We start from the raw sequence: 27028 nt of genomic DNA, 5'->3' as shown, positions 1-27028 counted from the left end.
AATGTAATTCCTCAGTACATGTTAACACCTTTCACCAACACCAAGGGCTTACTAGCAATGCTGCACCACCCCTTTGACTATGGTTTTCCAGAACTATTTGCCCACAATCTCCACCTTTTCATATGAAACGATCAAGTTGTTCTCTGCTTTAATTCCAAACACATTTCCCTTTTCTTCTAAACCAAAATCGCTTCTAAGGATTCCAGTCCTCTGAGAGAGGCACAATGTTCTATTGTAGCCAAAGACTTGACAAAGATGGTGTGTAATTTTGGCTTAATGTAAACAGGGCCAGTGGAAAACTTTACTTGGAAGCAGTTGGGTTTTTTTCTTAAGCACACAGAAGTACTACTAGGCTCTAATTACCTAGATTCCTCTACAAGTCCAACCAATCCCAAGCTGTAGAAGTCCAGGACTATCTGCACACCTCTCGTTTTACATCAGTCTATAGAGACACCCTCATGCAAATGAAGTACATACATGGTTCATGAAGCATAGCCACCACATTCAGGAAACATTATTCAAAAATGTACACATAATTGTTGCTAGAGGGCTTTCTTTTCCCCAGTGATAACGTAAGCTTACTTGATTTTATGTGATTAATTTCTAAAGGCATTTCAATATCTGCATTGAAATGCAGTATAGAATAGCTTGTGTGTGTGCCATTACCTAGAATTAATTTTAAACTTTATCTCCGTGCAGAAGAACTATGTAAATTATGATTTGTGTTGCAGCATCTGCCTTGGAGCACTAGCAGTGGTCAAAGGTATTTTGTAGTATGCAAAGTACATACACATGCTAAAAGACTATGTCCGCCACAACAACCTTACCAGTTGGTATAAAAATCTGAGAATTAAAATGATCAATAAGAAATGAGGAAAAGGTACAAGGGTAACCTTTGCTTTCTGAGCTTCAAGTCTACTGCCTTTCACCCTCAGTGGCCGTGCTCTCAGTGCTTGCCCCAGCTTCGAGGGGGCAGGGGAAGAGCGTTACATCGACCAGCTGCCGCCTTTGCCGCTGCCTGGAACGTGGCTCCAAATACTGGAAACCACCCCGAGTTCTACACAAGGACTTTACCTCTGGGGCAGGATTTCAAGAGTCGCTGTGCCTGGTGCTATTGAACTCCTATATGCCCCACCTGCTGGCTGCTGTCAAGGAAAAGAGCCACAGGGTATCCTTCTTGTACAGGCATCACAGAAACACGGATTATCAAAGCATAGCGCATGCTCAGTGTCCTTGTCACAAAGGCAGAGCTCAGCACTCCGACAAGACAGCCACTGGGCAGAGGCATTTGGTGCGAGTAGTTAGTAAGTCCAAGATCTCCCTCACAACTCCAGGGAATTGCTTTTAAAAGATGTACTGCTCTTTTAGCTAGACTAGCTCATCATTCCCTGCGGCTCTGCCCAGGCAAGACTGCTGCCTTGGTTCCATCAGAAGCCTCACTCAAAGGAGACGCAGAGCAAACAGCACTCTTACCTGCACTGAGGGGGCTGGTGACTTTAGCCACAGTGGTGAGCAGGCAGAGAAGGTACCCCAGACGCAGATATTCCCTCCTAGAGCTCTTCTGTAGCACTCGGGGATGGGGACCCCGAACTGACGGCAGAGGTGGGTCACTTGCCAAGACTCTCCCGTATGACAGCTCTGAACACAAGACATGGATGTCAGAGTGGGAGCCAGTACGTGGAGCCTCATAGAAACTACCCGTCTACTGTGGTATATGAGGTGTCTCTACATACAGCTGTGTTTCTTTAATTAATATCTATTTATTAACAGTATCTTGTTATGGCTTTGAACTAACCAAAAATACACCTGACTTCACACCACCTTGGAAAAAGGACCCCATACAGGCAACAAACAGGACAGCTACGCACAAATGACTAGAGGCAGCAGTGCAGGTGTGTGGCTGGTGGTTACTGTGAATAATGCCGCAGTTCCATCACCCAGTGTTAAAGCTCATGTCTTCTGCGAGCCATCTGCTGAATTTAGTCATAATCAGCCTTCAGTGGCTGTGCAAATACCAGCATACCAAAAAAAGAGCCCTGGGATGACTATAAAGAAAAAACCAAAAAATATCCGCAAAACTACCATTATTTCCCATCACATGTGGAAAAACAAACACCCAAAACCACAAACAAAAAAAATCCCCAAACCGTTTGAATTATTCTGGGTGTGTTACCACATCCAAGATGATCTTTTGATATTTGCATTTGAGTTTGGCAGAGTCTCTCCTGTTCGGACTGAATAAATAAAAGTTGTTTCCATGTATACATACACATACACATGTTTATGTAGGCAGAAATACTAACATATATGTAGTTCCACATTAGCAGTCTTACTTCTGTAAAAGCAATATATTCTCCTGCTTATACTGCTTAGAGGTTAGCTTATCCTGGGGTTTACAAAGACACTCAGCATCTTAACATCAAGTTTCAGCAATAAAAGATAACACAAGCTGCAAGCTTGGAATACCAATTAAGCTTAAGCAGAAAAACTGCTGCAGGTCGGCAGCTTCTGTACCCAGCACGACAGTATCTCCAGATAGGTTTGGGACAGACATAAGAACAGAACGTCCATCTGACCCCGACATGAACGCTGCCTGCAATCCAAAGGTCTACAGAGAGCATCTGAAGAAAGAGGTTCCCAAAACAAAGTAAAAAGCCTTCCTAAAATAAGCCATGGGGTTTTAATCTGTGATAAACTTCAGACAAAGCTAATATATAGCTGACCTCTTAAAGGACTTCTTTTGCAACTGGAAGGATATCCTAAACTTAGAGAGAGCTATGATGACGAGCGGTTTATTTGCTCAACTTCCTTCCATAAAACAGAAATATTTAGACAGAAACAGTAAGAAAGGATTCTACCAAGAATGCTGCAATGCTTAGCCATAAACCTTTATGGAGAAAAATAACTGTTGGTAAATTATTTCAATATTTTTGGCAGTCGTTATACAGATACAACATGAGATGTGTTTCTTTTCTGTGTGCTACTCCAAATCATAGCATATTCAGAAGCATGAAAAAAGAAACAATCTTTGTATCATTCAGGACCTTCAGATGCTGTCTTCATCTTGTTTGCCAAATATTAGTTCAGTTTCTGCATGGAGGGCTTTTTAGTACCAATAAGTATTAAAAACAAAGACGTATTAGCAAGGGCCGTGCTTACCTCCAAAGAAAACAGTTTGCTATTAACAGTATGCTGGCTCCTAGCCACTATTAGCATTTCAAATATCAGTCTTCTGCCCTAGACACTGCTCTCCAGAAAATCCTCCTTTCCCTTTGCATTCAGCTGTGTCCAGCGGTTGGCATATTGCTCGTATTCACATTATTACCACCACCCGTACAGACCTAAAGCTTAAAGGACAAGAAGAAAGGGCTTAATAATTCCTTATAAGTTTCTTTGATAAAGCAAGTGAGACAACTACAAGCTCAGCATATGTTAGAAAAGCAGAACTCTACAGATGTGAGCCTAACGCCTCTTATCTTCACAGATCTGTTTAATAGTCTCAAGAAATACTACGGGTTTACTTATGCAGTGAGCATTACAAAGTATGGATTCCACAGTTACTCGTGATCCTTCCAAAGTTTCACACCTCAACACATCTTTGTTTGCAGGGGTTTTGTGCGGGGGAAGGGCTACCTGGCCAGTTCTCCAAGGTAACAACTGAAGCGCCACCCCGGCCCAGGTCTGCCGGGCAGCTGTTGTTGGGAAGGATCTCTGCTCTTTGCTCGTGCACCGCATCGCTCACCCAGCCAACTCTTTGCCAGGTGACTCATTTTGGACCTTCATTTGGCAAAGTTCAAAGAGGCCTGGCTTTTTTAAAGGACAGGGGGAGAGAGTTACAAGGCACACTAACTCAGGGTTAAAATCTCTCACTGACCATGCAAAATACAAGTTTGTAGAAGGCTTTGGTCTGTCTTTCCAGTTCCAAACATTCCCATCCATCCCCAACAGTTTTGTGCTGTCTTAGGGGAACCTGCATCTTCTCTTTAGCTAGCTCCCATCAGAAAGGGGAACTTCAGTGATGCACAACCACAGACACTTCTCTTTCTTGAGAACTGCATCACTGTTCTCCATTTGTGTCTCCATTTCAGAAAACACAGTAAAGCAAATTGTACAGTAGGCTGCAGTTCCACTTCACAAGTGAAATCTAGCAGCGATAAAAGCACAAGAACATTTTTGGGTTTGGTTGGGTCTTTTGGTTTTGCTATCTGCATCTCAGCCGCTCACAAAATTATCAGGCAGCAAATAAATGGTAAGGAGGAGAAATCAAAGGGCAATTAAAAAAATAATTTAAATTTAATTAAATTTAAATTTAAAAAAATACCCAGACTGTTGGGGCAAGCGAGGCTTGGAGTAAACGTTAATACATTTTGCTTTTTTTACCTGACTGAATTAATCATCTGTCATTTTCTTGTGGCACAATCTCATCACAGTCACCAATAATCTAAAAATTTGTCCTGTCATACTGATGCTTGCTTATTTTTTGACCAGCTCATGAATAAAAAGAAAAACAGTATAAGGGCACAGAATGAAGAATGCTACAAAGTGCTCCAGAAATCCTGCTCTGAAAAATACCAGGTAAGTAATCCTAGATACCTCCAATAGCACAAAAGTTACAATTCACATGAATGACAAAATGTTACAGTGACTCTGACCCATTTTCAGAATGGAAGTAAGCAGGCTGCCCAGTGAAATTACTGAGCTTTAGATGGAGAAAAATATTTTTTTTTAATGTATTGATTTTTTTTTTTTTTTTTTAGGTATTCATAACCAAAGTAGTGACTGTTCACTGTGTGGAAAGAATAACAACTTTCACATAAAACTGAATTTTTTAATTAGTAAGCTCAATCCATATTGAGGCCCCTATCTTATAGCTTGCTCCAACTCTGCTTGGTTTTTAGGCAGAATCCTCTTTTCCCAGGGTTTCCAGACTGTTTGAACATATCCAGATTCCACTGGAAAATAAAACTCACAGCAAACAATCACCGTGTTGTTTGTGACCCTCAATCACTTATTAATTACCTACTCTAACACCCTCTCTTCTGAAAATTCATATATAATTGTCCAATGATTTTGCCTCTACTTCTTCCATCTCAAATGACTTCAAATTAACATGAAATTAACATCCTTATCCGTGCAGACCTACTCAAGAGTAACATAATGTAGAAGTATATTATTAAGCTAGCAGAAATTAAAGCCAACATTCTAGGTGAATTACCACATAGGGTATCGTGTGGTTGAGAGAAAACTTCATAAACCACAGGCTGTTCTCAGCACATCACCGATATCAAAGCCTGAGGACCTGTCCTCATCACTCAGTGCCCATTCCAGCATCCCAGTGTCACAGCTTAGAAGACCAGCACATTCCACAGAGAACTACCACCCAAGGGAGCGGTAACTGATCCGACTTCAACCTGTCTGGAAAAAGGGGAAAAAAAGGAAGAAGAAAGAAAAAAGAAAAAGAACAGGATGAAATCCTTATCCCACTGAAGTCAGTCACAAAATTCCTGCTGGCATCAGCAGATTCAGGATTTCAGAGAGCCTCTGGAAGGATGAATTTAGTCAAGTGAAGCATAAAAATCAACAGCCTTGGCCAAGATCCTTTTGCAAAAACTTTGGAATTGGCTCTGGGCTCAATTACCACGCGCCAGTTTAGCCAAGGAAAGGTGCTGCATTTGTATGCGTGGGGAAAAGTCTCACCTGATGCACCTTCACTTCACCATCTCCTTTCACTGCAAATGAAACCGAGCGAGACCATATTGCAGCTGCCACAGCCCGAGTTACCTATCAAAGGACATGCAGTAACTGATGGTGAGGGCACATGCTCATTTGGGCAACCTGCCTTAATTTTTCAGGTCAGAAAATGAGTGACCGATCAAGGCGGGGGTGTGGGTGGGGGAAGTGAGCCATATTTTGAGAGAGGACCATAGGGCTTTCACAAGGACTGGAAAACGCTGTTTGACTATAGGTCCATAAAAGATCACAGTGATGCTCACCAAAATAACACAGAGGCAAGTCAGAAACCATTACAAACCCAGGGATGCTGACAGCTGTGACAATGCCAGCACACTAACACAGCAGCTCCTTTGCTCAAGCCTGCACCACAAAAATTTGCGTTTTGCATTATTTAATACCATAAGAACATCATCTCACCTCATAGGACTTTGAGAAGAAATATTATAAAAGCCCAAAGCACCAAACAAATTTCAATTGTCCAGAATATCAGAATTAGTTTTCCCTACCTTTAGGATTTTTAAAAGACTATGTTATGGTCAAGTCCTCACTTCTGCATTTCAGCAGCTCCCAGACTTTAGCCTGATTTTCCACAGAGATCTTCAATCCAAACTTTGAGTTGTCACAGGAGCATATAGCTTGTGACAACAAACAACATGATATATACTTACTCCCAAGCCTGACTGTTCTTATTTCAGTGCCATTGCTTAAGGGGGTTGGCTGCACTGGAAAAGTAAACACGCCAAAGCTCCAAGCTCTCACAATCTGTCAACTGCATTCTGTTCCATCTTGACATCTTCACGTCAACATCACCATGCTGCAGAAAAGAGAAACAGAAGTACCTGCAGCGCTAGTTATTAATAAGCCGGCATGCTGCCTTGAAGCATTTTAAAGCATCGCTGCTCCTATTTTCTCCCGATTTCTACAATTAGTTCCTTCTAGATAATCTGCATCTGAAGGGGAAAAGGTCACCATATATTTTTTAAAAATTGCAGTCATTGCATAGTCCTTCTCTGGGGGCTTATTGCCGAAATCATTATCCTAAGTATCTCCAAACAAAGCTTATCTCTCAGCCTTCCAGTAATAGCATATAAAAGTAGAAAAATGCAAGCATAGCAAAGCTTTTATTATCCAATTCATCTGAGGTTGTTTACTTTGTAAAATAAAAGAGAATTATTAGTTGCACTCTATGGAGCAAGCACTTATACAGGCAGTAACTAAACAAAAACATGAACTGCACAGCGATCACAGATGGAAATTGGTGCAGCTTTGCAAATGGCACCATTTCTGAACCGATGGACCTGGCTCCACTCCCTTATATCTTCCATCTGACAAAGCTGGATCTTCTCCATTTACAAAAGCAGGTAAGGACCCATTGACTCAGTTGTAATTCTGGGGAACAGAAATAGTTCCATACAGCTGAGTGTCAAAAGTATGTAGTATTTTAATTAGTGAAAAACATGAATCACATGGACACCTACAAAAAAGGTAAAAAGCCCAGTTCTGGCTTCAACACTGAATAGCAGGAGAGACACATTTAAAAAAAAACAACACAGAACCCTCACAAACCCGAAAGGTGTTCAAAAGCCGCTGGCTTTCAAAAAAAAAAAAAAAAAAAGAAAAGAAAAAAAAAGGAAAAAAGAAAACACACACACACAGCAGTATGACATGGAACTCAAGGGCAGGATGGTGTTGTAGGCAAATTTAATTGGAATTTTACCCGAGAATAAATCCTAAGTTTGAATAATAGTGTCATGTTTAGGCATAACTGAGAACATTTTCAGAAGCTGTCTGGAGTTTTAAGTTCGTCTGCTTTACAGAACCTTAAAAAAAAAAATAATCTAAAAAGTCTTGTTTTGTGACATGGACACCAGCTAGACTTCAAAACGCACAAAGAACGCGAGTGCTCAAAAAGGCAAGTCCCTTTAGATTTGCCTAGACAAAAGGCACATTTAAGTTACATTGATATGAAACCTCCCAAAATTTCTTTGCCAACTCTCAACATCAAACTCTTTCTCAAAGCAGAAATCATGTGCCTAGAGAGTACCACCACTATTTCTATTTTACTGGATACATTTCTAAGCAACTGACTTTCCCTATTAGAAGATTTAATCATTTACCTATTTTCTAGACAAAAAGGGCTCAAGTTCCACATTTCTTTCTCCCTTCCTAGCCTAACCATTCAGAAACTCGTATAGAAGAGAATTTTATCTGCCTGCAGCAGCTCCCATTAAAGTGTGCTATTAGCTGCCCAAGGTTAGCCCGCATGGCATTTTTACAGCGCAGTCCCTCTGACTCGCACTTCCTTAAGAAAGTATATTTCCTGACTTACATAAATCTGTAGTTATGCTCAATATGATTTCCATCTGCTTGTGTCAAGCATGTAAAACAAAAAGGGCCTCAGTTTTAATTTAAGCCCTTAAGGGCAGTTATGTCTATTATTCAAAACTGAATTCCTGCATCTCAACTTTCTTCCGACCAGGATCACATTAGAACACAGCTGCTCCTTCCTTGGCCACTTGTGTTTCCCACAGGTGTTGAGTACAAGACGACCCACGAGCTGGCGAGCGGTCTTTTACCTTCTTAACAGCAGGATGGAAGCCCTACCTTAGCATCTCTCCTCCTGGGGCAGGCACAGACGCTTCACTCAGTTTCCCAAGCTAGTCAATCCCACACTGTTCTAAATACAAATGGCCCCAGAACACAAGACTCAAATAAAGGAATTGCTCCTTATGTAACACGCGCGCTCAGCCTACAGCAAGATGTTCCGCCGAGTGCCCCCAAATGGACCCTGCTGTCACAGAGCTGGCTCATGGCTTCCAGCTTTGCCATGAGTGCTGCTGCTGGAAACACTGCAGAAGGCAGGACTGTCCTATCCACATCAATTCCTGCAGATAAATAGCATCTATCACCTTAGATCGCTTGCTACGTTCCTGCTGCATTTGCTCAATTCAAGCTACTTCAGTCTTAAACCGAAAAGCATACTTTTCTGTAACATACAATCATTTTTAAATGAACCAGTCACCCCTATGTGTATCCGTCCACAGGAAAGCAGACTGCACTACCTGCCATGGGTCCTGGTCACTCACCTCAAAGGGGGGCTGGGTGCCACCTGGAGCCTAAAACAACTTCTGAGTCTTCAGAAGGACAAACGCTTTCTCACTCCTGGCTAGAAGGCTGCAATTTCTGCCTCCACCAAGGCCCCTAATGCATCCCATACATAGGCACATCCACAGCCCACGCGTGCACTCCTGCATCCCACCCGACCGTCACACATGCTGTTCCGCACGCCACAGCCGTGGCAGCTCCTTTACCCTGCCACACTGCCCTGCCAGAGGAGCCAGCTCCGCAGAGACCTTACTGCAGCCCTTCTTTTGTAAGAAAGAGGGGGACGGGCTTTCTACAGGGGCCTTAGCAATAGGACAAGGGGGAATGGTTTTAAGCTGAAGGAAGGGAGATTTAGATTAGATATCAAGAAGAAAATCTTCACTGTGAGGGCAGCGAGGCACCGGCCCAGGCTGCCCAGAGCAGCTGTGGGTGCCCCATCCCTGGCAGTGCTCAAGGCCAGGCTGGACGGGGCTGGGAGCAGCCTGGGCTGGTGGGAGGTGTCCCTGCCCGTGGCAGGGGGTGGGAACTGGAGGGTCTTCAAAGTCCCTTCCAACCCAAACTGTTCTGTAGCTCTATGATAAGTGATCTGGGGCAAATAACTGCACTTGGCTTGAGGTACTAACTGTACACTAAGGTGGAAAGAAGCCAGACCATAGCCACTTTGTAGGCAGTAGTTCCACAAGGATTTGGAGAGGCACTCTCACTTCCTTAAGGATCACTATTTTCTGCCATACTGAATCGTGTATTTGCTAATATACAGTGTGTCATTAAAGCAATTACATAAACAGTAAAGTCTGGAAAATTTTCCGAACTGCACATGAAACTATAAGAGCATTTTTCCTTCTGCTCTCCCTCTCACCCCCCAATTTAACAGTGTATTTGTGATGCAGCTGGCTATCTTTGCAAGGAGACTTTGGAAATAATTAGCTTGCATACCAATATTTCAACTTTATCAAAGTAGAAATCAGTTAATCACCTGCAAGACGTAAGACACTTTTTAATGTAGGGACTAATGACAGTAAAAAGACCCTGGAGAATCAAGCCATGGAAACTGATCTTTTGGCTCACAAAGTCTAAAAGTGTCATATGATACAGTCGTGAGTGCAGAAAAAAAGGCTCAGCTATTTAAATAGCTGATCTTCATTAAATAACTTTCATTTAAATAGCAGATCTTCATTATCTGTAAATCCTAATTCCATTTGAAAAACTTCTTTGCTCAGTTTGTGCAGTGTTTAAGTGGAACTTGTACTTTCTAGGATATCATTTGAACACCTGGCTATTTCTTACAGGAAAAGGAAATAACAGGCAGTATGAAAGACACAGATGTGTATCACTTACAAAACATTATTTGGAATTTGTTTCAATCCAAGTGCAGAAGACCAAATTTCCAGTCACAGTTCTGCCACAGACTTCCTTTGAGCAGTTACAACCAGTGTGCGTATTCTCCTTTTTGATGTGCAACCTGTGAGTCTTTGGGAACCGAACGCTTACCGCTTCTCCATGTTTCCTCACAGCTGTCCTCTGAGTACTTCAAGCTCGATTGCCCAAATTGAAGGAAAGTCTTTTCGTGTAGAGAAAACAAACATAAAAACAGCTAAACATGGGGAAAAATGGGGTGTCGCTACCTGTTGCGGTGCTTGACGTGACTTCTGTCAGCTTCCAGGTTACACGTCACAGCGTGAACCCTACAGTTCATCATCACAGGACATGGACACACACAGCAACGCTGCACTTGTGGAAGATGTTTCTTAATGTCCACTTGCCTCATTTGCTGATGGAAATAATACTGCATGAAGGTGTTTAAAAAACTAACTTTCAGTGGAAGTTGACCTAGCTTCAAGGAGAAAAGGAACACTATCAGATTTTTCACTCAGCAGCTGCAAAGAGAGTGAACTTCCATGCAACACTGCAGCAGAAAGAAACGTGTTTAACTGCTTGGGATACCCCTTCTACTCCATTCACCTTTAGGGGAAAAGGAAAATGGCTCGCGCATCCCGATCCGTACTTAGGATCGCTAAACTACTAGAGGCTATGCATCTCTGCCCAAGATTACAAACCACAAATTCCTGCAGAGCTGATAACAGCGTAAACAAAATTCAACCCCGCAACAGTGAAACTACTTACAATTCTGAAAGTAACAAGATGGGCAGAGAAGGCAGGGGTCAGTGCAAGGTCCGTGTGCTTGGGATAGGGCTGAGGGAGATGTCAGGGACTTAGAGGTAGAATGTAGTGCATATGTGTAATAGTTTAGATTACAGCTCTGACAGACCCTTCTCAGCTGAACAAACCATGTTGTGAAGAGCCCACCGTGAGACAATGAGTCACTGTTATCCACCTCTCCCACGCATTAAAAAGTAATATTCTTTCTTGCCAGTTCTGATTAGCGGAGTGGTTATGACCCCAACCAGGAACAAGGTCTCTCACCATGCCAAACTCCGAGCACTTCACCTACATGAATCTACTCTTTAAATTAGCAGCTGTACAAAATGCTTTGGACAGGTAGCACAAAAGGCATGAAGGAAAATCGAAACACTGAAGTACCCACCCTCAGGGAAATACATGTGTGGCAGAGCCCTGTACCATACTCAGAGCATTGTCTCCCTACAGCTTCAGCAATATTTCTTTTTTCCTCAAGTGCTGGCAGCTCAGACAAGGTCTAGAAAAGGCAGGGCTCTTTCAGAGGAACTGTCAGCCCCCTGTGCTCCCGACTCATTTGTCTTGGAAGTCCTAGCTGACATTTCTTACCTTCATCATGCCCGCCAGCAACATGAAACGTGACCGAAAGGTGGGGATCCTGTTGAAGGATCTTCATAGATGAGTTTGTCTGTGAAGACAGTCTTTTCCTGCCATTAACAATGCACACTATGAATTAACTGGCAAACAATAGCTAACTTACTAATTCACCACCTTGAGCTCAAAAAACCACCTTTATGAGCACTTTTCCCTCTCTGGCAGCTATATTAACCAAGATTATGAGGAAAGCCCCTCCTCACGGCAAGGCTTTTTATCAAAAGTGATGAAACTAAAATTGTGCGAGGACTTTGCATGGAGGGAAAATCTCTGAATCCTTTTAACAGTCTGCTTCAACTAACCTATCCTGCAATTGCTGTTTTGAGCAATGATGTTTCAGACTTTTAAAGAGTGTCTTGTCCTTACACACTTTACTCACCATGACTCAAAAACCTCTATCAGTATAGAGGTCGGTTGTCTGTTGAAACTCAGGTGCTAAAAGAAAATCACTGGACTTAAGTGCTCTGGCACCTCAATTAGACCTCTCAAATCCAGTTCAGCCTTTTACTTCAACCAAAATCCACATTTAAAGTGTTATCCCATCAGAAAAAGTTGATGGCTCATCATTTTCTAAAACATGTTCCCAAAGTGAAAAACACACACCCAACAACAAACGGCCATCCATCACAGCCCTCAGCCATCATCACACAGGAACGGAGACTAGAGCCATTCAGATGTTCTCAAGTTCAAGTACTTCAAAGTTACCATGTCTCTGCCTGCAGATTCCCAGCCCATCTCACCACAAAGTAAAACAGGTAAATCTGAAAAGATGAGAGTGGGAAAAAAAACCCAAAAAACTTCTTGGCTTGCTCTGACTTGGCTGCAAAGTTCTCTTCTGAACCCTCTTGCCCTTCCAAGGATCAATTGTCTACTGTGGTTTTGCATTGTATCCACTCTGGAACAACTGCACACTACTTTTGACCAGCGCTGAGAAACAGTCGCCAGGCAAGTACAAAACAAACATCATAAGGACCAAACTCCTGCATCCAACAGCCCCTTTTCTCAAAACTGGCTGATGCTGAAGACTGGCATTTGTTTCTAATTAACAACATTCTTCCCATTACAACCGGTGTGGTACCCATACACATACCAAATGGCTTTTCAACCTTTCTGGTCCCTCCATTTAACACATTTGAGCCTTGGACTCATAAAGCCAAAAATCACGCTCGTGATTGACAGTATCACAACTTCCCAGCTGTACTCTCGTAACAAGTCCCCAGAACATCTTTTTACTGTTCAAGTGCAGATGCAAAAGTGGGATTTCTTTGAAGGAAGGCAAGGTACTTGGCACAGGTAAACGTGTCTTCCTTCCCTACCTCTCTCCAGGCCTAAAAAGGCTTGGTATGATTAGACTTCAGAGCATACAGTACAATACCCCACTTTTTCATAAGGGATTTGAGTACCAGGGGTTCTGGGAGCTGGAAGATTTCATTGCTTTAATGCTTGCCACGGTTAAAATTCCATTTCTGCAGGGACACACTTGTATTCAAACATCTGCTATTGGTAAGGGATGAACACTCAGAGCTAGAGGAACGCTCTAAGCACAGGATAAAAGCCTTTCTTCCATCTCAGGGATCTATATAGATAACCGAAGCTCTTGTCCCCACCGTACTTGCTCCACAAAGTCAGAACATGAGATTCCAGAATTTAAATGCCTGGTAGGCTTCACCTGCAGAATACTCAACTGAAAGCAGCACACTGCAGCAGAGTCCCAGTGTGAGAGGGGGAAGGGTGCAAGCTGGGGAACAGAGGCAACAGGCTTCTAAGGCAAAAAGCAGCATGACAATTCCCACACAAATTCTTCCATCCTGAAGGATGGCACAAGGACTGCCATCCCCACTTTCCTCCACCCTTTGCTTTTAGGAGTGTTGACGATGGCTGCTTTCTTTCCAGGCCAGTTAGGACCATTTGTTGTACATTAAGTTTTCCCCCTGGAATATGCAAGAAACGAGAGAATTCCTCACTGCTAGCTTCTTTACACTCCAATCGTTATAACATCTGAGGACTGTAATAAAAGGGCAGTTTTCAAACAGGAAAGATTATCCTTCACTTTGGGGGAACTGTGATCCTTACGAAAATTAAAAAAAAAAAAGCCCCATCATTCTGTAGATACGTGATATATATTAAACAGTAGAAGGACCTGTTCAAATAGTCTCCAGCACAAACAATGTGGACAACTTCCGAATATGCTGCTTAACTGAAACTAGATCCCCAGCATTTAATACTCCATCACGTGCATATCAGTTTACTACAGGAGTATAGAATTACATTTGTTACTTCTTTTTGCGAAAATCCCCAGAAGCATGTTGGCTTTTTATACAAACATTAATTGTTCATCTGAAAACTTGGAAACAAATATTATTTGCCCCCCCCCCCCCCCTTTCCTGGGGCTTCAAGTCACACGCATTTAATTTATCCAAGACAAAGTGGGTTTTGTCCAAATGTTTCACCACATAACCTGCAAACAAGCTAAGCTGTATATAAAAAAAATCATAAGATAATGTACTTAATTGATATTTTTTCATGCATAGCATGAAAAAATACACTAAGAAAACAAATATTGGGGATTAGTTTGAAGGAAAAAAAAAAAACCTTAAATAAAATGGCTCAAACCATAAGGCTTAGAATTCAGAAGAACAGGTTTGCTGAGTTCTAGTAGTTTCTTTAGATTTACACCAGTCTACATGGTCCTTGGCCTCCCTCCCATCAGTACTATGTGGAACAGAATTTACTTCACAGAGGTAATGACAGTCTCAATTCACCAGTCTGCGCATGAAATCATATGAAAATCATAGGCTTAAATTCCTGTTCTCATTCATTGCAGCTGATAATACTGCAGGTTTCTTTGCTATTTTCTACCATGGAACTAAGTAAAAGCAGAGACAACATTTTTCTTATAATTTTATCTACTCCTGTTCAAAACCGTAGAACACTGGATAATTTGGTCAGTGAAGTATTTGCCAAAGTAACTGCAGTTGGAACGGAAGGCCAGGGAGAGCAGGCTTACCAGGTTTAAGTATCTGACCCTACACACGGCAGCAAATTCTTACCGGTCACCGTGCAAGGAGACCCAGAGAAGCATCCTCCCAACAGCCAGAGGGACCCTCACTTCCCCAGATAAGGGAAGCAGGGGGCAATAAAGAGCCATCTGGGCTCTCTGTCTAGCTATTACCTTCATCCAGAAGCCCAGTCCCTATAAATAAGGCAGCAGCAGCCTCTCCTGAAGGACTCCAAAGTAGGGGATTATATTAAATCAAGCAGGTTAAAAAATGTTATTTACTGTTACTTCAATTGCAAAGTTAATTAAGGAGTCTACAAAGCTCAGCTCTTGAAAGGAACATACAGATGTGTGCGCTCACCTCAATCTGCACTAAAGTTAGGCATCTAACTTGACACTGTCTTCTTCAAAAGTCCTTACCAAAACCAAAAGCCCGTAACACCACAGGATAATTGTGTGCACCAAAAATTGATCAAAAACATCACTGCGACATCAATGAAAAGCACCAATCCGTTATTACAAACTCACTTTGCCAATTTGCATGCATTCAAAAGTTTCTGCCAGGTTAATTGTGTAGCTTCAGGCTTGCAGTGCCTTTCCGTGACTAACATTTTGCTAGATCTAGTATCATCTGTCCTCCCACAGCTGGCACGACGCTGGCAAGAAAAAGCCCTGACGTCAGCATAAACTCTGTATTTGCATCCTCTAATTTGACACAAATGCAATTGCATAGTCCAGTTTGATCTAGACCACACTTGTCCTGCTGAAAGACCCAGCAATGTGTCTAGTTGTAATATTATGAAATCATGGCCTAAACTGGTCCTAAATCCACAAAGTCGGGGGGGGGGGGGGGGGGGGGGGGGGGGCGGGAAGGGGACTAATTAAAAAAAAAACAACAAAAAAAAAAGAAATTAAGGACATTCTTTTAGCCACTTTTTATGCAGTGCAAATTTCCCACTGGCCTGTTCCCCTTTCTTTTAAGATAATACTAACTTGTGATCCCTTGAACTTTAAAAATAGAGCAACAACCCTCACTTATGAGAACAGCAGCTGCTGTTACTCTTAGCACTATGCTGAGCTTCAAAGAAACAAGGGGTATTTTATTTACCGTCAGAAATAAGTCAGATCAGTTCAATACAGGTAGTCCAACAATAACAAGGGAAAGAAGGAAGCGGAGCCCTCCTGCCAGCTGGCCACAGGGCTGCACAAACGGATGGCTTTGCAAAGACAACGCGGCAGTAAGAGGGATTGTCCTGACACCTGCCAAGTTCCATTTGGCATCCTCAGCCCGCCAAGAAAGAGCAGCTAGCAAGTTCTTTTCATTATTTTAAAGATCAGCAGCGTTAAACACTGGGTTACTTCAAAGGGACACAGCAACGAGGTGGAAAAGCAGTGTACACTGCAAAGGGATGGGTTGATTAAGCTCTGAAGCGGCATCAAGATGAAAGACAGAAGAAAAACGTTTTGATCCGAGGCCTGCCTGCTTGCCCTAGATTTTAGAACCCTGACAGCCCAACAGCTAACACGGAGAACTGTAGCTTGAGCACCCCCGTGTGTACAGCAGCATATTAAAAAATACTGAAGCAGTTTTTCCTTTCCAGAAACCACAGAACTGAAGTGTCAAAATTGACACTTTGCCCTTGAAAAAATTCTTACACTTCAAGGAATCCACCCTGGTAATTCAGCTTTGAATTAAGAATTTGGATTCCCCACTAAAACAGCCACAAAGAACAACCAGGTGGCCTGACAAAGTATCAAATTCTCCGGCAAACAGCAGCACTCCGCTCTAGCACCCCGTAAATGGTGTTACATTATACTGACACGTGCATCTTGAATGTGACACTCACCAACTTGTCTTTCTTACACAATTTCAAGCTAATAAGTAGAGGGAAGTTAAGAAAGAAACTCTCTCTTCCTTTCTCAACTGTCAAATCTTCTATTACTAGTGAGTTTTGGTAATTTACTTACAAATTCTTTGTTTTCAGTAAAGCCAGAATGGGAAACATGCAGAAAAGGTGAAGAAACAGCTAAGCCAGAGCTATGTATCACATTAAATAATACGGTATCATTTGGAAAGAATATTACATAGCCTTTTTCAAGAAGCTTCAGGTCTGTGTTTTCCGTTTTCCCAATTCCTCCTCCAGAAATCCACCTCCGCTTGCTCATCTGCAGAAAGTGTACCTTCTAGCATGACAGGACCGCTTGTAAGGTTAGTGTAAAGGATGGAGCAGATGTCTCACTGGGACTGCTTCCTCTCCACAGCTGACAAGCTCGGCTGGCCTGAGACAGATCACTATATCTTTCTTTGCTCCATCCTTGTCTCTTTAACATAGACTTAAAAGAATTATGTTACCATAGGCATACATCATAGGGAGGAAAACAGCAAAGCTTTGATCCTCTTCACTAGAAACAGCATCAAACATCAAGACAAGGATTTCTGTACAGTTAATATATTTTAACAGAGTAATTACCATGGCTGAAAAAGGAAGTGCATTTTTGAGGCAAACAGTCTTTGTTCCAGGTCAAAAATATTAAAGCTAGCAATTTAGTTTGGGGTTTTTTTTTTTGTTTGTTTGGTTTTTTTTAAGTAAAGCTAAAACTAACACATTGTAGCCCTGTTTTCAAAGTTTAGGTTGTATTTTCAAGACAGAGAACAAAACATATATGATGTGTAAAATCTTACGCTTTTAAGTATCATTAATCCTAAACTTAGAAGGTGAGTAAGCAGTGTGTGCATTAGCAGGCTCTCCTGGCTATACAAATATAGAAGAAACCCTGCCTGCACCGGGCTAGGCAGGCACTGGCAGGCAAAGTGCATTTAAAATTGGGAAATTATGACCTTTTTTTTTTTTTAAATTTACACATTACATTGGAAATATTACCAACAAACCAAGATTTTCTATTACCTGTCTCTCATTTGCACCCTATGTCCTCTCGCCTTTGCAGAATTATCTTCTGTGTTGCATTAGTATTAACGAATACTTGACAATGGCTTGGAATGTTTCCAGGCATGCTCTGGATTATGGCTTTGGAATAGAAAAGCAATACAGACACTGAAGGCTCCAACTCCTACTCCACATGGGATCTGTGCCAGGATATTTCAGCAATTTTGAGTTCTATCAGAACAGAACCCCTTCAGGGAACTTGTCCTTAGTTGAATACGACTTGACTGAGTTCAGCTCCACGAGTTTAGGCTCCCTCCTAGGTAGCTGCATTATATCAACAACTCTCTTACAGACTCAGGTTCCACCTAAAAATACGCTGTGAAGAAATCCACCTCCAAATATATCCATCCACTCTCTTTTAACTTGCACTGGCAGACCTTGGGTGGGATTTTAACCAGAATTCAAAGGGTGTAAACCAAACAAGAATAAATGGAGAACTGAGTATTTAGATTACCAGACTACTGCACCCACATATTGCTACAATAACACTGAACATTCATTCGTGTTGCAGAAGCAATCCAACTCACTGGCAAAGCTCATGCTAAAATTTTACGCGAGTAAAACCTTCTCTCTGTACAAATTCTCACATTTACCTATGGTGCACAAATTTGCTCAGACCTGAAATGGACTACCTGTGGTGGTGACAATAGTTCACAAAAATCACAAAGACTAGGAATAAGCTGGCTTGAGTTCAGCACAGCAACTCTTCTGCAGCAAATGGGCTCATGAGGATTTCAGAAAGACACAGGAAATAGTCCAATGGTGTCTGATATATCATATTAATTGATACAAAGCATTTCCTATAAATGCTTATCACAGCTGATCATGGAGTCCCACATTTAAACTTGACAAATATTTGCTGGGGCAACCATTATGTGCACCTTCCTCTTGACAAGGATGTGCCAGTCCTTCAGCAAACCCACGATTATCCGTGTACAGGAATATGTATTTATGAAAACACATGGTGTACACGTATCTCTAGCTGTATGTAACACCTAAACATAACATTCCTCTTTATGTACATATGCCACGTGTTGCTTACTCCAGCAGACACATTAATACCAAAGAAAACAAAGGTGCTTCTTCCTCCAAACCCTAGGGCCACTCAAGTCTTAGAAAGCAGAAGACTGCCAAACACACTGAAGAGAAGAGCAAATCTAACAAAGCTCCTTTCACGTACTAAACATCTGGTGCCCTAACAGAGCTGTTAACCTGCATGAAGCATTTTTCAGCAGCCCTCTTTATGTCTCCCAAGAAATCTCACGTTGTTTTTGTTTTTAATACAAAAAAAAAAAAAGACTTATCTGGTTTAAAGGCCCTGCCCAGAAGCTTCAGTGTACCTTGTTCCCAAGCTGGAAAGGCAAACCCCGTGCAGACGAACCCTGCTAAGGGCGGCGAAGGGGACTCTTCCCCTTGAGATGCACAGAGTACCAGCTCCCTCTGCTGCCAGTTTACCAGCCAAAAATTCACTCTAGTGCCGCACATACTCTTCCAATACCTTCAGCCTAGGCAAAATGCCGACATTCAAAAAGATCTGTAACACCCTCTAAAAACCTAGAAACAATTCACTGCATCCGATGGAACCCTGGAAAGGGCTTTATCATACCAATGCCATGCCATGACCTCCTTACCTGTGGTTTTGGAGCTGTTAAATACCGTTAGATAAGGTGCTTTTCGCTGTCTCATTTCACTTGCCGTTTCACATACAAAAGGTTGTTTTGGTGTAAGAATATCCTGGCAGCACACAGATGTACGTATATCATTCACGTTCTGACATTCATAATCAGGCAGTGACGTTGTCTCCACAGATAAACACCCCAAATCTGCCCAAGTGCAACACTATCGTAGTTGTCCAGCTCACAGATATGCGATCAGTAGAAGGTCAGTCTGTTAGTTAACTTGAAATTTAGACAAAATATATGAATGTCTATAGTGCAGAACAGGAGACGGTCTGGAAAACAGAGGGTGTTACAGACAGCAGAACAAGGCCTTGGGAGAAGGGACCAAGACGTAAATAAGTCAGGCTTATTTACATAACAGGATAAGCTCAAGGAGAGCCAAAGGGTTAGCGAGACCAGACAAAAAATTACTGCAACTATGTGTGAACTATCCTAATTAGCATACTCAAAGATCCACCCTTGAGCAAAGGAAGCCCCTACTAACAAAGCCCCCTCCCCACAGAGCATGCAGTGAAAAAACAAGGAATGCTGTACCTTGCTAGTAAGACCCGATGAGAACTGTGTGACTAAACCTAACTGTAAACAATTGCTCAAAGTGTATAAAATGTTTTACTATGTGTTGAAGGTTTGCTAGCTTTGTGGATTTACCACCTAGCACCCATCTCTGCAAAGACACTGTGCACGGGCAATGGACTCCGTTGGTGCGACAACACTATTAGTACCATAATATCTGCATCTTTTCTCCAGAGCTGCTGTTCTCACTCAGAAACCTCATCTCATCCCTATCCATAAGGTTAGAGATGTAGGAGAATACATCTATACAGTAGGCAGAATGTTGCAACATATCACTAGTGGTATCAATGTCCTCGTTTTGAAAGCTGACTTCTGATACCTTTTCAAAAGCATAAATAGGTTTGCCAAGGTGCTAAAAGGCAACTGTAGGAGAAGCAGGATTCTACAGTTCCATCGGTTAAGTGGCTGACCAAAGCCAGCAGCAGCAGCATTATATATAAGTAACAGCACTGGTTAAGCACATGGTACAATTAGTTCTCCTTGAGTTTCACTAAGCTATCGCCACAATTCCCATAAATGTTTCAAATTCTGTATTAAAAATTTTGCTACCAATTTTTTACGTAGCTCACATCATAGTAGTAATTTGGAATCTTTAAAAAAAAATAAATAATTCCTTACCTTTCATTTTAACAAAGAAAAAACTCTTTAAGTTGAACCCAGCATTTACGCAAAGCACATAAGTCTAACTATTTTAAAATCATAGTACTTTAAATTCAGTAACTTTGCAGTTTTCAGGGTAAAGGAGGACATCTACTCACAACAAAACTTTTAAAAAATCCAGATACGCATCTCCATATTAATCTATGCAATTACTGAAGCACTTCCATTCAAGAAAAAAATTAAATAATAGGCATTTATGAATTAAAGGGGAAAAAGGAGGATCAAAGACATATGGATAACGTATAATTTAACTAATGCTAATTTAAAGGCCTAGATAAAAGCTAGGAGAATATTTCCTATAAAATGGAGTATTCTCCTGTTCCTTCTCCCTAAACAGGGATGAAGTGTAGGGAATTCATGTGAAACATGGTTACCAGATTTCATTTTACTTAATAGTTAAAGAATGACATGTATACCTGACAGGCATACAAACACAGCCTATCACTGCTTTCAGATATGCTTCAAGATACTTTCAGGAAGCATAGTTAACAGACTTCTGGGAGAAAGGGACAAAAATTATGGAACAAATGAGCAAGTTCCAGAATAAAACGTCAGTCTCGAAGTGCCACATGGCTATTCCTCATGCATTAACAAACCATTAAGTGCTGTGAGCTCACTCCTGCTCACAGCCTGTCACCCATTTAAACAACTCATGCCTGCAAAGCAAGGTTGCCTACTCATGACTTACTAATCTACATGAGAAGCTCAGGTCCTGTTTTAGGTCCGTCAGCATGCAGCCCTTCCAGGTACAGAGAAACATTAATGTACCAATTAATACAGAACTAGAAACAAACTACATGTCACAACATTTATGGTCTTTGTCTCATGAGGTTCAAACAAAAAACTAAAGTATGGCTTTCTTTAAGGACCTAAGCATGACTATTCAGCACTTGGTATCAGTGTTACTTTTAACCTAAATAAAAAGAATCTGGAAAAGGTGCACTCTGTACATTCCCACTTGAGTTCCAGTTGCTGAACTGCCACTGCTTTTGATCTGAAGATTATCAGCAAACAGAAAAATGTTTTCTTAAAATCACAGAGCTGCAGAGAAAGGCTAGAAGAAAGGTAGGAGGGTGTGTGTGTGTGTGCACGTGTACATATATGTCTGAAGGTAGATATACTGTCTCTCAACACCAAAAAAAAAAAAGTATTTTTTGCCCCTTTCCAGTCTTGTCTCTTGCTTACTAAGGGCTTGTGGTTATCAGCTCTCAGACAGGACTGAAGTATGTCTGAAGCATGTGGACTTCTTCAGCCCTGGGTGGAACACTTACTTCCTGTCTTAGTTTCTTTCACAATTTGTCCTCTCTTTTTTGCCCAACAGCTTTCAGTGAATTTAGTGGCTGAACTCCATGAATCTTCTTTTGTGCCTGAGATGTTATTTAATAATCTCTTTTACCAGATTTTTTTATCCAGTACAGTAGAGGCAGTTGCTGAACCTCACTTATTTCTGCCACTGTTTAAAGGTCAGCTTAATGTTCCCAGGAGATTCCTGGGGTTTATAGTACTTACTCCTATTTTTTCAGTGTTTTTTCGGCAATGCTCAGAAAAACAATTTCGAAATTCTAGCACTTCTGGTTATGCTGGAAGTATTTAAAGAATCTGTGGAGCAGGATCTACTGACTGAAGTTCAGAAACTATACATAAATTAGAAGCTTGTTTTTATTTTGCATCAGCACAATGCAAAATAAGTTACAGTAGCTACTGCCACACGAGGCTGTGGCTAGGCATGAGGAACTACAGTCTGTATTTAGGACAGAAGCATCATGCCAACTTGCATTATGCCTGGACAACAGCTACCTAATTCAGAAATAAAAATACTAGTAAAAGCTAACAGTGCTTTTTTTTATTAATGGGAGAATTACAACTTCCATTCCCTATTTATCACTGTTTCCAACTGTTCCACAAACAAAACCATCCTTAGTTATTTCCAATCTGCTGCTTTATGGCAGGCAGTGAAAGGAAGACAACTGTGCAGAATATCCTTAAGCAGTTCTTTACCTCCACACTCCCTTTCATGACAAATTGCATACATACCACTGTATCAGGGGTCAAAGGGACTAAAAATGATTTTAAAAAACCCACCAAAATGCTCCTTTTACCCAATTCCCCCTCTGTTAGAGGGACATCTACAAATTAAGTATTAATCAAAACTGCTAACATTTCTGACAAAGATAAAACAGTGGTATTACACAAATATTAAATTTCTGAGTAAAGACAAGATATGCCTGGATTCTCTAACGTTAGCCTAGGCAAACAGGAACGGGCAACGAGGAACAGTTTCTTCAGTAATGATAAAACAAATCTTCCTTATTTTTAGAACCATTAAGTATTTCAGGAAATAACTGTATGAATTGTCATCTTGGTTAAATCGAAAATTTTTGTGTTACATGAGAGTTCTGAAAACCACAGAATTTCTGCTTCCCCCCTCCCCCCCATATACAGGTGCACCTCTTATTTTGCACAGAAAGAACACTAAACTGCAACAAAAGCTAGAAACTTTACTCTCAATGCAGCTAAATTAGTTAAGACAGAATTTTAATCACCTCGGTATCCACAACAGCTGAAACAAGATGGTACAGTTTATTTGCTCCCAGGAAACTTAGGGACTGCAGATAATCAAACCTCAGAGCCCTGCGAAATTTTTCTCTGGGATCCACTTCACTCAAAATAGCACCTTCTCTGAGACACATCTCAAAAGAAATAAAATTACTCTCATAGTATCTCTTCAACTAGAAATACAACTGCTTTCCCAAATTGCCGAAGAAATCCAAATTCGTATCTTCACAACAGGTATGTTAAAACTAAGCACTCCTACCTAACATTTCAGAAGAACTTAATAGTCTTCATAAAAAGTCAGCTGCATGAACCAGGAGTTGGGCTTTGCTCTCCATGCTGCCATTCCACAGTGCCTGTTGCATTCTGTGTTCCTCAAGTGCAGCAGTTTCATTTGCGATAGTATCTATCCCCATGGAAAAGATAATCAACAGCTGTATGCCTTGCATGGATTTTACCAGATGTTGGCCAACTTTAAACTCCTTGGCCTTGGTAATCTAGAACGGTGTCTTTGTAAAAGCCAAGTGGTGAATGACTAAACAGTTTCACCTTGCATCTACTTTTTAAAAATAATATGCAAATTAATGGTTGGCTTTTTTCAGTTTCATTCTGAACAGTCTGGATTTTGTTGACCTCGTATCCTTATGACTAACAGACATTTCTTTTCCAACACAGAAATAATGAACACCACAGCAATGTTTGAAATCCTTTCCAGAAAGGAAGAACAATAATGTCATCATCACCGAACAGCTTCAGTCCTCCTCGATTTCTACCGCATAGGTTGGGGGATCAAGGATGCACAGATGAGACAAATCTCCATGCCAGCCTCATACCTCAGATTCCAACTACTTACCAATGTAAGAGCAAGGACAAAAACCCCACAGTTCACTAGTAACAGTTCATTCATATTTGCCAAACTCAGCAGTTCATCGCAACAACTGCAAATATTTTCTAAATGCAATTACACATTCTTGGCAATTTAACTGATGGAATAAATGAGACAAAAGTAACTAACCCAGGGAGCACTGGAGCTGGTCAGAATCAGCATGCAGAATTCCAACTTGCAAAGCCACAAGCGTGGCACAAGTTACCAGGTTTCCATGCCAAAATCACCACATGTGGCTCCAGCTCTACCCAAACTGTGTCCTGCCATCCTCCCCACTGCCTCTAGCAACACCCAGAAACAGGTACGTCACAGGGAAGTGCAGGACACATGTAATACTCAAGTGTGGAGTAATCCACCTCCTCGGCACTTTCCTATTAGTCTTAACAGTCTGAGTCTGGGTTTAGTTTACTAGATTTTTGTAGGATTTGAAAATATCCCAGACATTTCTTACCCTTAACGTTAACTCTAAATACCTTTACCTGCGGCCAGTTCACATATAGTCCTTCTGTATACGCTTCTGAGTTTTTATTAACTTTGATTACTTTGTTCTGTATTTATTATTGTTAAACTTAGCACCTGAACACTTAAAACAAAAATAAAATCACCAAATCCCTTAGTGAATATTTATTATGAAATTATAAAGCCACTGGAAATAAGAAGGAACTTTTCCTGACACATGAGACTAATGTCTCCAAGCAGAAGAAAATTATCAACTGTGCCCTTGAGGTCTTGCCCTGTTGCCATTTTAAAACAAGGAAAATCTTGCCTTTGGCTTCAGCACGAGGATCAATATCTCACTAAACCTTGCTATGCTATTTGAGATGACAAAGAATACAAAGTCACTCTTTCTATAATAATGCAAGCAACATCAAAAGCACCGCATCTCACTGAGCTTCACTGCCTCGTGTTCTTGTGCAGCCAGACCCGGTATCAGCACTGTGAAGTGAGTCGTTCTACAACACTAACAACAAAACACAAGTTCAAAAGCCAATGATCCAAACTTGCACATGTACCTCTCTGCTATTAAACCCAACCTATTTTCCTGTGCTTAAAGAATTGCATACATGTTTGCAAATTAAACTAGGACCTCTTAACTGAAATCTCAAAAGGGAAGGAAATCTCTTTTGGGACAAGAGGCCTATTACAGAGTAGGAAGCTTGCCATTAGTTTTAAGGAAACAGTAATAAATATTGAGCAACAGTCAGAAATCAGAAATAAATTTTTTTTGACCAGTGCAACTAAAAATTTTAATTGCCATTCCTCTCTAAAAATTAATCCAGAATATTATTAAACAAACCATACACAGAAGAGGAAGAAAATGTGCAAGTCAGTGATTCCCAAGTAGAAAAAGGTAGTTAAAAGGATCACCGAGCCCTTGATGTGATACGAGGCTACAATCAATCTGTTGCTTCTTAGGATGGGGACGCTGCTAGAAATTCAGCGTTACCTACACAGGAACAACAAACTGCATTCTTGCCTTAACCTATACGGTAACTGGCAATACACCACCCATAACATTGAGTATGCTCCCAACTGTATACTTGAAAAATGTTTTTATTTTAAAGAATGTGATATTTGTCCAGATAAGACACTAATATAATCAAAGAACCATGCAGCTAGGAAGGGAATTCTGGAAATCTCAAGTCCAAGCCCTGCTCGGTGCAGGGCACATTAAAGCAGGTCCCTCAGGGCCTCATCCAGCTGAAGTTTCAAGTACCTCTGATAACACAGAACCCACAATTGCCCAGGAAAACAAGTGCTGAACCATCCTCAAGATAAAACACATGTTTTTATATCAATTTTGAAATTTTTGTCTTCAGACCTGCTCCTGTTGCCTCCCATCCTTCCTCTATACCCTCCTGAGCAGAGTCTGGCTCCATGTCCTTTGCCACTTCCCACTGCTGGCAGACAGCAGTAAGTCTCCCCTGCCTCTTTGCAAGGCTGTCTTTAGAGGCTGAACAAAAACCCAGTTCTTTCAGCACACCACAGGCTTCAGCGCTGTGACTGTCTCAGTATCCTGGATCTGCTCCTGTACATTGATGTGCTTGACCAGGGAACCCAGAACTAGACAGAGCATCCAGACGCAGCCAGCAGAATTGCCAGGGAACAACTGCTTCCCTTCAGCTGCTGGCTCCATTCTTGCCGATACAGCCCAGTAGACACTTGCTCCCCTCGTACAACCAGGCACCTCAGGATTTCACTTTCCCCTCATCACCTTACCAGGCCACTGCCAGGAGCCAACTCCGTGAACAACCACTGCCAGATCAGCGTAACAACCTGCCTGTATCCTGCCACCAGCAGACTATGCAATCCTACAGCGAGAAACCATGCCCAACCACCATTGCTGTCATTCAATCCTGTCTAACAGGTAGATTGCAGCCTGAGAAACCATATGGCAATATTAAATTCAAATAAAATGCAGTAAGAAAATAGAATTTATATGATTTCTTTTAAGCTTCTGAAGCAAGCATGAGAGAATGTCATGCACTCCCCTAGCAAAAATGCATCCACTAACAGACAATCTGCAGTGCAGTATCAGGACTGAAAAGTAGGAACATTTAATTTCAAAAAACATTTCTGAAAAACATCCCTCTCCTACCTACATGCCAAACCTTGATAAACTTCTTCAACCCCATGTTTTGCTCAGGGTTCAGTGTGACAGGAAACAAACCAACAAAAGAAAAGACTACAGGTTCTTCCCACCACAACAAAGGCATGTGACCATTGGCTTGTTACTGTCATCTACAGCTGCCTGGTATTCCACCTGCTTCTCTCTTTCCCACTACTTAAATAGTTTTCCGTAATGAAAAAAAAATCCTAGTAATTTTAAACATTGCTTTCTATTATCAAAGATTAATAAGCACCAACTTGAACAGTGAAAACACAAATCATCCTGACTCTGTGCTACGACAACCATCTGAAAGCAAAGCATATAAGCTATGCTTTGCCCTCTATCCCAATTTCTGCTTCTCTAAGAAAAAAAAAAAAAAAAAAGGACAACCTTTCACTAGACCAGATTCACACAGACCTCTGTGCAAAGGGCCGTTCACGCACATAACTTTCACAACAACATGTCTGCTGACATGGTATGAAGAGCAAAGCAAGA

The 27028-nt window shown here is 41.4% G+C and overlaps 1 long non-coding RNA gene across 1 annotated transcript; it reads right to left on the bottom strand.

Moving 5' to 3' along the window:
• Positions 1-1394: 1394 nt before the first annotated feature.
• On the bottom strand, positions 1395-19333 carry LOC130154056 (uncharacterized). The gene is made up of 7 exons (XR_008823594.1): positions 19203-19333; positions 11584-11681; positions 10330-10399; positions 6240-6547; positions 5216-5415; positions 3160-3347; positions 1395-1638 (listed from the first exon to the last, which is right to left on the bottom strand). It is a non-coding gene; the product is annotated as an uncharacterized LOC130154056 (long non-coding RNA).
• Between the last annotated feature and the right edge of the window lie 7695 nt (positions 19334-27028).

The sequence above is a fragment of the Falco biarmicus genome, chromosome 1 (genome assembly GCF_023638135.1).
Source record: "Falco biarmicus isolate bFalBia1 chromosome 1, bFalBia1.pri, whole genome shotgun sequence".
In the NCBI taxonomy this organism is placed as follows: Eukaryota; Metazoa; Chordata; class Aves; order Falconiformes; family Falconidae; genus Falco; species Falco biarmicus.
The sequence above is the reverse complement of the archived record's forward strand: the minus strand, read 5'-3'. Positions and strand labels throughout refer to the sequence as shown.